The following is an 8962-nucleotide window of genomic DNA, read 5'->3' on the forward strand; positions in this document are numbered from 1 at the left end:
GATGTTTCAGCTAACAGTGTAACTAGCATTTGTCTGTAGAACCTAGTTTTTCCTTGTCCTTAACGACACATTCGCTTTTGTGATAGGAAGCATTTTCTTGGCGAGAACTGGGAATTAAGTAATGTTACATTTTAGTTAAACATGAATGTCGAATTCCTCGCACCAACAATCTTTTCAAGAATTTGCTACCAAATTTGCTTTAACGTTACAGGGAAATAGTTGTAACTGTTGTAAGCTTTAGTTGTTTACTGTAAATGGCAAATTTCTTTCCTTTCTGATATTTTCTTCCAGAAAAGAGATGGCTGCAAACGGTGACACTCGTAAGGCCACCTATGACAAGATTAGTTCAGGTAACTCGATAATTTAGATCGCTTGATCATAATGTCAATTCTCCTTGCATTGCTATACATTTTTTAACAATGCCAGTTGTGAGAATTTGGAGTTACATGGAAACAACATCTTCAAATTTTGCAAAAAGTTGGACCTCAACATGCTGATCACAATGTATTTGAAAGTATTAAAAACATGCCGCTATCCACATAAAATCACAAAATATCAGAAACTACCTTGTTCTGACATATTCTGTAGCTGTAACTGTACCATTGTTACTGTTGTCTCTAAGAAATTCAACACTTATGTTGTTTTGTGTTTATGTTGTTGTAGACTAGAATTGCTTTGATGAGGCGCTTGATAAATTCAACTCAGTGATTGGCAAATGTCCTGCTCAGCTCATTCATGGTGAGTTCGTGGTTCTTATTTTACTCAATCGTTTATGTTTTGTAAAGGGAACTTAAGCAAACCACGAAGACAACGGCAACAAAAACGCCACCAAACAAAAGATTTAATGAGAAAAACAGTAGCTGTGCACGTGCGTTATAAATCCTTGTACATTTCTTAGCTGCCCTCCGCAAAACAACAACGTGAAATGACCAAGTTCTGCGTAGACTGAGGAACGCGAATGACGACGGCTAGTTTTTCGTATTTCTATTTTGCAATCGAATCATTGCATAGTTAGCTTGAGCCCGTTTTAGAGCCATTGGCGTACCGAACAGATCTACATGTGGACAATCGCGAATTGCGCTGGTAAAATATAAATTGGCAAATCTTTGCCGAGTCATTCATTAAGTTTTCCGAGTTGTATTATCCAATCCGGATAATTGAAGGAATCCAAAAAGAAATTTTGTAACAAAATTTGAAACTATACCAGTAGTTCAAAAAGAGTATTTATGTGAACAGGGGAAAATGTTTTTCATACCATACAGTTTCTAAGAATGCAGTGGTGATTGAAATCGTTACGTGCACTGTGGAAGAAACATTCTATTCCGCAATATTTGAACTCCAGATTTAATATGCTAGTGTCCAATTTACGTGACCTTGAATGACCTTCAGTGCAATGTTGTATTTTATTTAATATTATGATGCAAATTAATCATGTGATTCCCAAAGGAGCCAACAACACAAGTAAGAAATTTCGACCAAATCCTTATTTTTTTTATACCTTCTTTAAATATGATACATTCGAAAAACTTCGGAAAAGTTTTTTCAAGAGAAAAAGATAAAATGCTCAATTCTTGCTGTTTTGGACTACAACTTTCTACTCCCCTGACCAATCTGGGTGACCTTGAATGACCTTCAACAGGGTGTTGATAATTTCATTCTGATGCAAATTAGGGAGTTTAAGAAACCACGACGGCGACGCCGAGGACAACGTCGATTGAAAAATGATTTTATATTTTACCTACGAATCTCGCGGTACACTAAAGTCATTTAGTTTGTTTATCACTGTCAAAGCTACCATGAAACTGAATCTGGGACACATCGATAAATTAGAAATAAAAATTTAAACAATTAGCCGTCGTGGTTCACGTTCTCCAGACAACGCAGAATTTGGTCATTTCACGTTGTTGTTTTGCAGAGGACGGCAAAGGAGAATTATAACGTACGTGCACAGCCATTGTTCTCCTCATTAAACCTTTTGTTTGGCGACGTTGCCGTTGCCGTTGCCGTCGTGGTTTAAAGTTGCCGCACACTAGCCGATTTTTTGTCGTAGAACTGCAGATTTTTTGTCGGGGTCAAATCGGGTTAAAATTTGTCGCGCCATCAGCTTGCCGCGCACTAGCCGATTTTTTGTCGCGACTAACCGCGTTGAGGCTTGGGGCCGAGTCATCCAAAATCAAGATGGCGCCTATTCCACTGACGTGACCCTCATGACATTTCCTAATTGGTTGAGGCGCGCACGAGCCCCGATAAATTGTCTTGGTCCCCCGCACACTAGCCGACAAGGCCCGACAAGACGTTTTGAGATCTAGCACTGTCAGATATCGCCCGACAAGTCCTGATCTTGCATTGTCGCAGACTTGTCTGAATTCACCGCGCACTAGCCGACAAGTGAAGATTCTTTGTCGGCCGACAAAAAATCGGCTAGTGTTCGGCGGCCTTTAAGCTCCCTATTTGTTCCTTTTTCTGTTCTGTTTTTTTATTTGTTTATTTTTGGTTCGATAGGTGTGAACGTTTGAACCTCTAGCACATGCTTCTTTTTAAAGAAATTGTTCGCAAACTGAATGCTCCTGAATTGGAAGGCAATACATTGCTAAAATGAATGGGTTTATTTTTCTGCAGTGTGACTCCTTGCTCAACATGAACTTAGGACACAGGCCAAGATATCCTCATAGATGATTATGCTATCATGGATCCTGGTGGAAGCCAGATGTCTTTAGACAAGATGAAGAGTCTAACTCATATGGTTTACTTTGTTTGTGGCTCGTTAGGTAAAGAACAATTAATTGTACAGAAACAATATTGAGTCTATTATTTCCAAGAACAATTAGGACATAAAATTTCGTCCAACAAACAAATTCAGTGTAGGTGACAAGACTTACACTAAAGAATATTGCCCTAATGTACGATCAAATTCTCATAGTTTGAAAGAAATGTAGGCTAATCTGTAAAGAGAATTAAGATTTCAAAATTGGCAGCGCGCGGACCCATGTTTTGTTAACTAGAGACTTTATTCATTTTAAGGCACAATCAACTGTGAATATTTCCAATCTTTTTTTTCTATAGGTTCTAAATTTGTTGTTGTTCATGCAAGTTTGGCTGAATTTTTCGAGTTAACTTGGCCTCCTATTTTACGGCACAATTAATTGTCAATTTTTCAAAAATATCTCGCCGTATTTCTTTCCTCCAGAGACCCAATTTTATTACCGACCATGAGACTGTATGTAAATTTTTTAAGGTAATTCGATTTAATTCGTCTGGAATTTTGCGGTGAAAATTAATTTTAAACGTTTATTAAAGTCTCGCTGCACGTTTTTTTTCTCTATCAGAGTCCTAAATTTGTCGTCGTTCAGGCGACTTAACTTAAATTTTGCGAGTTAATGTGGTCTTCTATTTAACGGCGAAATGAATTGTGGATGTTCATAAAAGATCTCGCCGCATTTTTTCTCCAGAGAGCCAATTTCATTGTCGGCCATAAAACTGTATGTAAATTTCAAGTGTCAAAAGTTTACAGTAAAGTACGCAGTGAAAGAAGTATCCTGATACAGGCAACTTAATTTACTAAATTTTACTTTTGTATAGTTATTCTTGAAGCCAACACTGAATTTCTCGCAAAATTGTTTTGTTATTTTAACAACTGTAACACTTTGGTGTGGTTTCTTTGCATGGGTCCGCGTTTAGTTTATACTCAGCGCCTTGAGTAAATTAGCAATCTTATCAAGTTTTTTTTCAGAACCGCAAGGCGGTGTATTTTTCATTCGAAACTTGTTTTTCAAACGTTCGCTTTTGTCTGGGGATTATTGCTTGGCTTCAGTTATTTCGTAAATCTAGAACATTATTCTAATAAATATGACCTGATTCGTGACAAGTATTTTTGGCGAAAGGAAAAAGTCTTTTTGACAATAATTTCCACCTATCAGTAAACATTGTTTGTAGAAACGAGAAAAATTTTTACTTGAATCTTTAATTTCAGTTTTGAATTCTAGGTACTTGGTTTTTTCCTTTGATTGTTGTAATGAGTTCTTAGATATTTTTAAGACTTAGTAATAATTGTCAACTGTTCTAAATAATTACTATGATCGATAGATACAGAGAAATTTCACGACTCTTGAAATTGCTCTGCATCTATTGACTATAGTAGTTGGTTAAACAGTTTTCACACTTGTAAGTTTGCAAACAATAAAGATCACAACTTGTAAATCAGTTATCATTTTGAGACTTTATTGAAATGAAATAAAGAAATATTGTAATTAACAAAGGAGTCTTGTACCACTTAATACAAAAAAATGCGCGCTTTTAAAGGGGCCTGGAAACTAGTCGGAATGTAGGCTATCTCTTTTACTATTTTTTGACTATGTAGGGTTGCCGACGTGGAAAAACGTTCTGCACTTTTAAACAGGGTCTAGTAACAAGCCAAAATAAAGGCTGGCTTTTGATGGGCCAAATCTGACTGCACACTGCACAGATTTTTCCCGCCAAAAGACTTAGTTTATTTTTGACAAATTTCTAGACTCTGTCTAAAAGCGCAGACTTTTTTCCCGCCAAAAGACTTAGTTTATTTTTGAAATATTTCCAGGCACCGTTAAAAGCGCATACCATTTTCCCGCCAAAAGACTTAGTATATTTTTGAAAAATTTCCAGGCCCCGTTAAAAGCGCATACCATTTTCTCGCCAAAAGGCACTGTTAAAAGCGCACCTTTTTTTAAATTGCAAGAGCGCAGTTTCTAGCAAAATGACTTAGAATTTTTTGAATAAATATAAACAAGTAACATGATGGAACACAATTATTTTCGCTGTCAAGGCTTTCTGCATTCTTGCCCTGATGCATCTTAACCTAAACAAATACCCGGCGTGTTCTCGGGTTCTTTCTTAAATACATCTGTCCGTATTCAGCAAGAAAATTATTCCACGATGAGATCTTAGCTTTATTATACCAAATTACAGTCTACAACTGAAGTTTAATGGCGTGATAAACTTGCTTCACTCCTGCAAAAGAAGGAAAAAAAATATATTAAGAAATAGAGAAATGAATAAAGACAACGATAATTTAAATCGCGTAATGTCGCGTTCAATTCCAAAAGAACAGATATTCTGTGCCAAGGCGTGCACATCTTATTCAAACGTTAGCATATGACAGAAACAGCTTTCTAACGTTTTTGCAACGTCAACATTACGATATAGCGTATTGGAAAAATTCACTCTCGACGGGCGAGGCGAGGCGAGGCGAGGCGTAACGTATTAAAATTTTGTATTATCCTTGTAGTCCCTGTGTTTGAATAGTCACATGGTCTTAAATTTCTTGGCCTTTGCAACCATTCATGCTGAGAAACGTAGATATCGGCAGTTTACCACAGTCATGACACAAACAAAAATGAGGACCTCAATCGTTGCTACAAAAATATGAGGAAACTGACTTCCCACGAAATCTTAAAAGCTCTGCTTCTCAAGCTTTCTTTGAAATTTTAATGCAACCTGGCTAAAATGAAGGGTGCGGATAATAGATACACTTCTAACAATAGGTGCTTGTCTGGAAAAGCAAATTATCTTTTTTATGTTAATTATCTTACATGATGTGTGAGGAGAAATACTAACATTTTTGTCGTTGTTTTTGCTGCTTCACTGTTTCCTTACGCCCGACAAACATTTGTTATTTTATCAATCGATACGATAATTCCACATCTGCAATCTATATTTTCTTCATTTCTCCGGCAAGACAAATGACTAAAATCTACGCAATTCGCAGATTTTTCTTTATAGGAAATGAGAAATAAAAATAAAAAATACAAACTTAATACTAAATCGATGACGTTTCCAACGATATTTGAGCAATCAAAATAAAATAGTCAACGACTCATTTTGTCAAAAGAGGCGCCACATCAGCACTGGTACGCACAAATCGTCGAAGGCTGGGCACTTGAGCACGAAACGTTTGAACATGAATTCAAAAAGGAAAATTAAACTTGAAAAGCCCGCATTACATAATAACATTCTGAAGTCTGAGAGATATTGATACGTGGAATTGAGTACAGATAACGAAAATGAATGGAATCGCTGCTAACCAAATTTTGGCATTTCTTGTTAGAACCACTATCTCAGAGATTATTCAAACGGTATTGCGTGTGAATTATCCCAAAGGAAAAGGCTACTTTCTCTTTATTTTCTTTTTTCGTTTATTTCAGTTCCTTACGAACGGAATTTAGGCTTAATTGGACAATTTTGGATTAAATTTTCAGGAGATATTTTGTGAAATTGTAGGGAAGATTTTGATTTGTCGCAGATTTTTGTTGCTATGGAGACATGTACATCGAACCTTTGAGTAATACCGTGAAATGACTGTGATGTCATGCAAAAGCAGTAACACACAGCAACAAAACTTTGTATTTTACCTTTCCACGGTGATTCCTAAGTCAATAGGAAGTCAATAGACCCTATTCAGTCATGATAGCCACCATTTTGGTTTTCATATCACAATTCAAGTTGACTATATATGTGGTTTACCAAGGCTCAAACACTTACTTTTTGGAAAATTAAAGTGGCTCTCACTCTGTACCACGGTCAAAGTGACGAAAAAAGGATACAACCTTGAATTGGCTGGGCTACTGTAGACATTGGCAAATCTAAAATTATTATAAGGTTTATCTCTGTGGACGTTTCCAGGCGAGCAACATTATTCCACGGAGAAACTGCTAAGAGGTTGCTATGAGTAGAATCATCTCGACGTCGACGCTAAACTCAATCTTTAGTTTTTCAAAAGGGCGAACGTTCTACATGCATGTTCATGGAAAACTGAAAACCCCAGACAATTTCACTCAAGCAAAACGGTTGTTTCGACATTGTCCCGTCCTGAATGTAATTTGCACTTATTTTCTGCCTCAAAAAATTTAGAGAAATCCTTTCATACTTAATTATTCCCTTTCCCACCAAAAAAAAGAAAACAAAAGAATTTGGCTTGCGACAGTGGCCCGGTAGTTTCACTCTGACAAGGTGATTTTCTGCCCAACCTGAAAGTATTCTCTGAACGAAGGGTGCGTACAATGATGGTTATTACCAATAAGGATATGTAGCACCGAAAAAAACAACTAATTCAGTATCTCAGTAGAATGGAATATCGTAAATCCAAATTCAAAAATAACACCAATTCAATAGCCAATCACAAAACGATAAAATCTTGTGTCATGCAGTGTATATCTATATATATATCTAATGGACGATAAAGGTGGGAAAACGCGCGTGTACAATCACCACTGTTTTTGATTTTGTATTTGATTGGTTAGTAATGCGCTCAGAGGTTTCTACTCTAAGTAAATAAAGAAAATGATTAGGCTTGTTAACTTACCATATCTTCTAATTTCCACATTGGTGGATCAGAATCACTGCATTGAACTGCAAAAATTAAAACAAAACAGTCCTAACATTAAACTAATTATAATGCATCAGTAGAGTGGTTTTCAATTGAGTGTAGAAAGTAATCAGGCTATTTCTTTGATTTTGGTTTTGGTCTTACTACGGTTTGAGACTGGCTGAATAGTGGTAAGTAATTGGTTCTGGTTTTGGTTTTACGACACAATTGAAATCCGCTCTATTTTCAATAGCAGTCAATTAGTCTATTAGTCAGTAAGATCAGTCAGCTTATTCAGTCCCTCAATCAATCAATCAATCAATCAATCAATCAATCAATCAATCAATCAATCAATCAATCAATCGATCTATCGATCAATCAATCAGTCAGTCAATTAATCACAAGTCAATCAATTAAGCAACCAATCAAACAGTCAATCAATCACAAGCCAATCAATTAATCAATCAATCAATCAATCAATCAATCAATCAACCAATTAATCAATCAATCAATCAATCAATCAGTCAATCAGTCATTCAATCAATCAGGCTTGTACGTCTGTAGGTCCATTAGTCAGTCAGTCAGTCTGTTAATCTTTAAGTCGGTAAGTCAGTCAGTCAGTCAGTCAGTTGTCAGTCAATCAGTCAGTCAGTCGGTCGGTCGGTCAGTCAGTCAGCCAGCAAGTCAGCATATTAATCCTTCAGTCAGTAAGTCAGCAAGTCAGACAGTTAGTCAGTAAGTCAGTCAGTCGCTCAATCAGTCAGACAGTGAATCAGTGAATCAGGGAATCAGTCAGTCAGTCAGTCGGTCGGTCTTTCGGTCGGTCGGTCAGTTAGTCAGTCGGTCGGTTGTTCCGTCAGGTAGTCAGACAGCAAGTCGGCCTGTTAATCCTTCAGTCAGTGAGTCAGCCAGTCAGTTAGTAAGTCGGTCAGTCTGTCAGTCAGTCAGTCAGTCAGTCAGTCAGTCACTCAATCAGTCAGACAGTCAATCAGTCATCAATCAGTCAGTCAATCTGTCAGTCAAACAATCAGACAGTAAGTCAGTCTGTCAGATCAGTCAGTCCATCAAATAAAAGGCAGTCAATCAATTTAAACAATCAACCACTCAATCATCAAATGACCGAGTCGTTTGATGACAGTCAGTGAAGGCATTACATGTATTCAGTTAACAAATCAGTTATTTATTCACTTAGGCAGGCAGGCATCCTGGATTAGATTTACCATGATTTGAACAACTGGGGCAGGTTTTTTTTTTGTGTACTGTAAGTGAAAGTTCAATGTCATGTAAAAGTTCCTTTTATATACACTTCATGAAGTACTAAGTTGCTTGTGAAACTAGAGGGATGTTCACGCGTAATGAAGTCGTTGAATTCTTTGTTTTGTGTTTGTTATTCTACTGCAAATAGGTAAGTCTAACGATTAAAGACAAGTACTAGAGTTCTATTTAAAAACCAAAACGAAAAAAACTGTGCACATACTGTTGCAAGTTGCAAAGTTCTAAAAATAAGCAGTGACTGATTCGAAATGGTTTCGATAGTTCTACCAACCTGATAAACATCAAACGAAGACTTGCAAACCACATCACGAACATACAATCTCGATTGAACCTCCACGTGTAACTTGTCTT

General features: G+C 36.8%; 1 long non-coding RNA gene across 1 annotated transcript; it reads right to left on the reverse strand.

Annotated features, from left to right (window-relative positions):
- Positions 1–4909: 4909 nt before the first annotated feature.
- LOC110043273 (uncharacterized) lies at positions 4910–7917 on the reverse strand. Its single transcript, XR_002295986.2, has 2 exons — positions 7334–7917; positions 4910–4983 (listed from the first exon to the last, which is right to left on the reverse strand). It is a non-coding gene; the product is annotated as an uncharacterized LOC110043273 (long non-coding RNA).
- Between the last annotated feature and the right edge of the window lie 1045 nt (positions 7918–8962).

Source organism: Orbicella faveolata, unplaced genomic scaffold (genome assembly GCF_042242905.1).
Source record: "Orbicella faveolata isolate gen_17 unplaced genomic scaffold, um_ofav_v1 contig_2, whole genome shotgun sequence".
NCBI classification, from domain to species: domain Eukaryota; kingdom Metazoa; phylum Cnidaria; class Anthozoa; order Scleractinia; family Merulinidae; genus Orbicella; species Orbicella faveolata.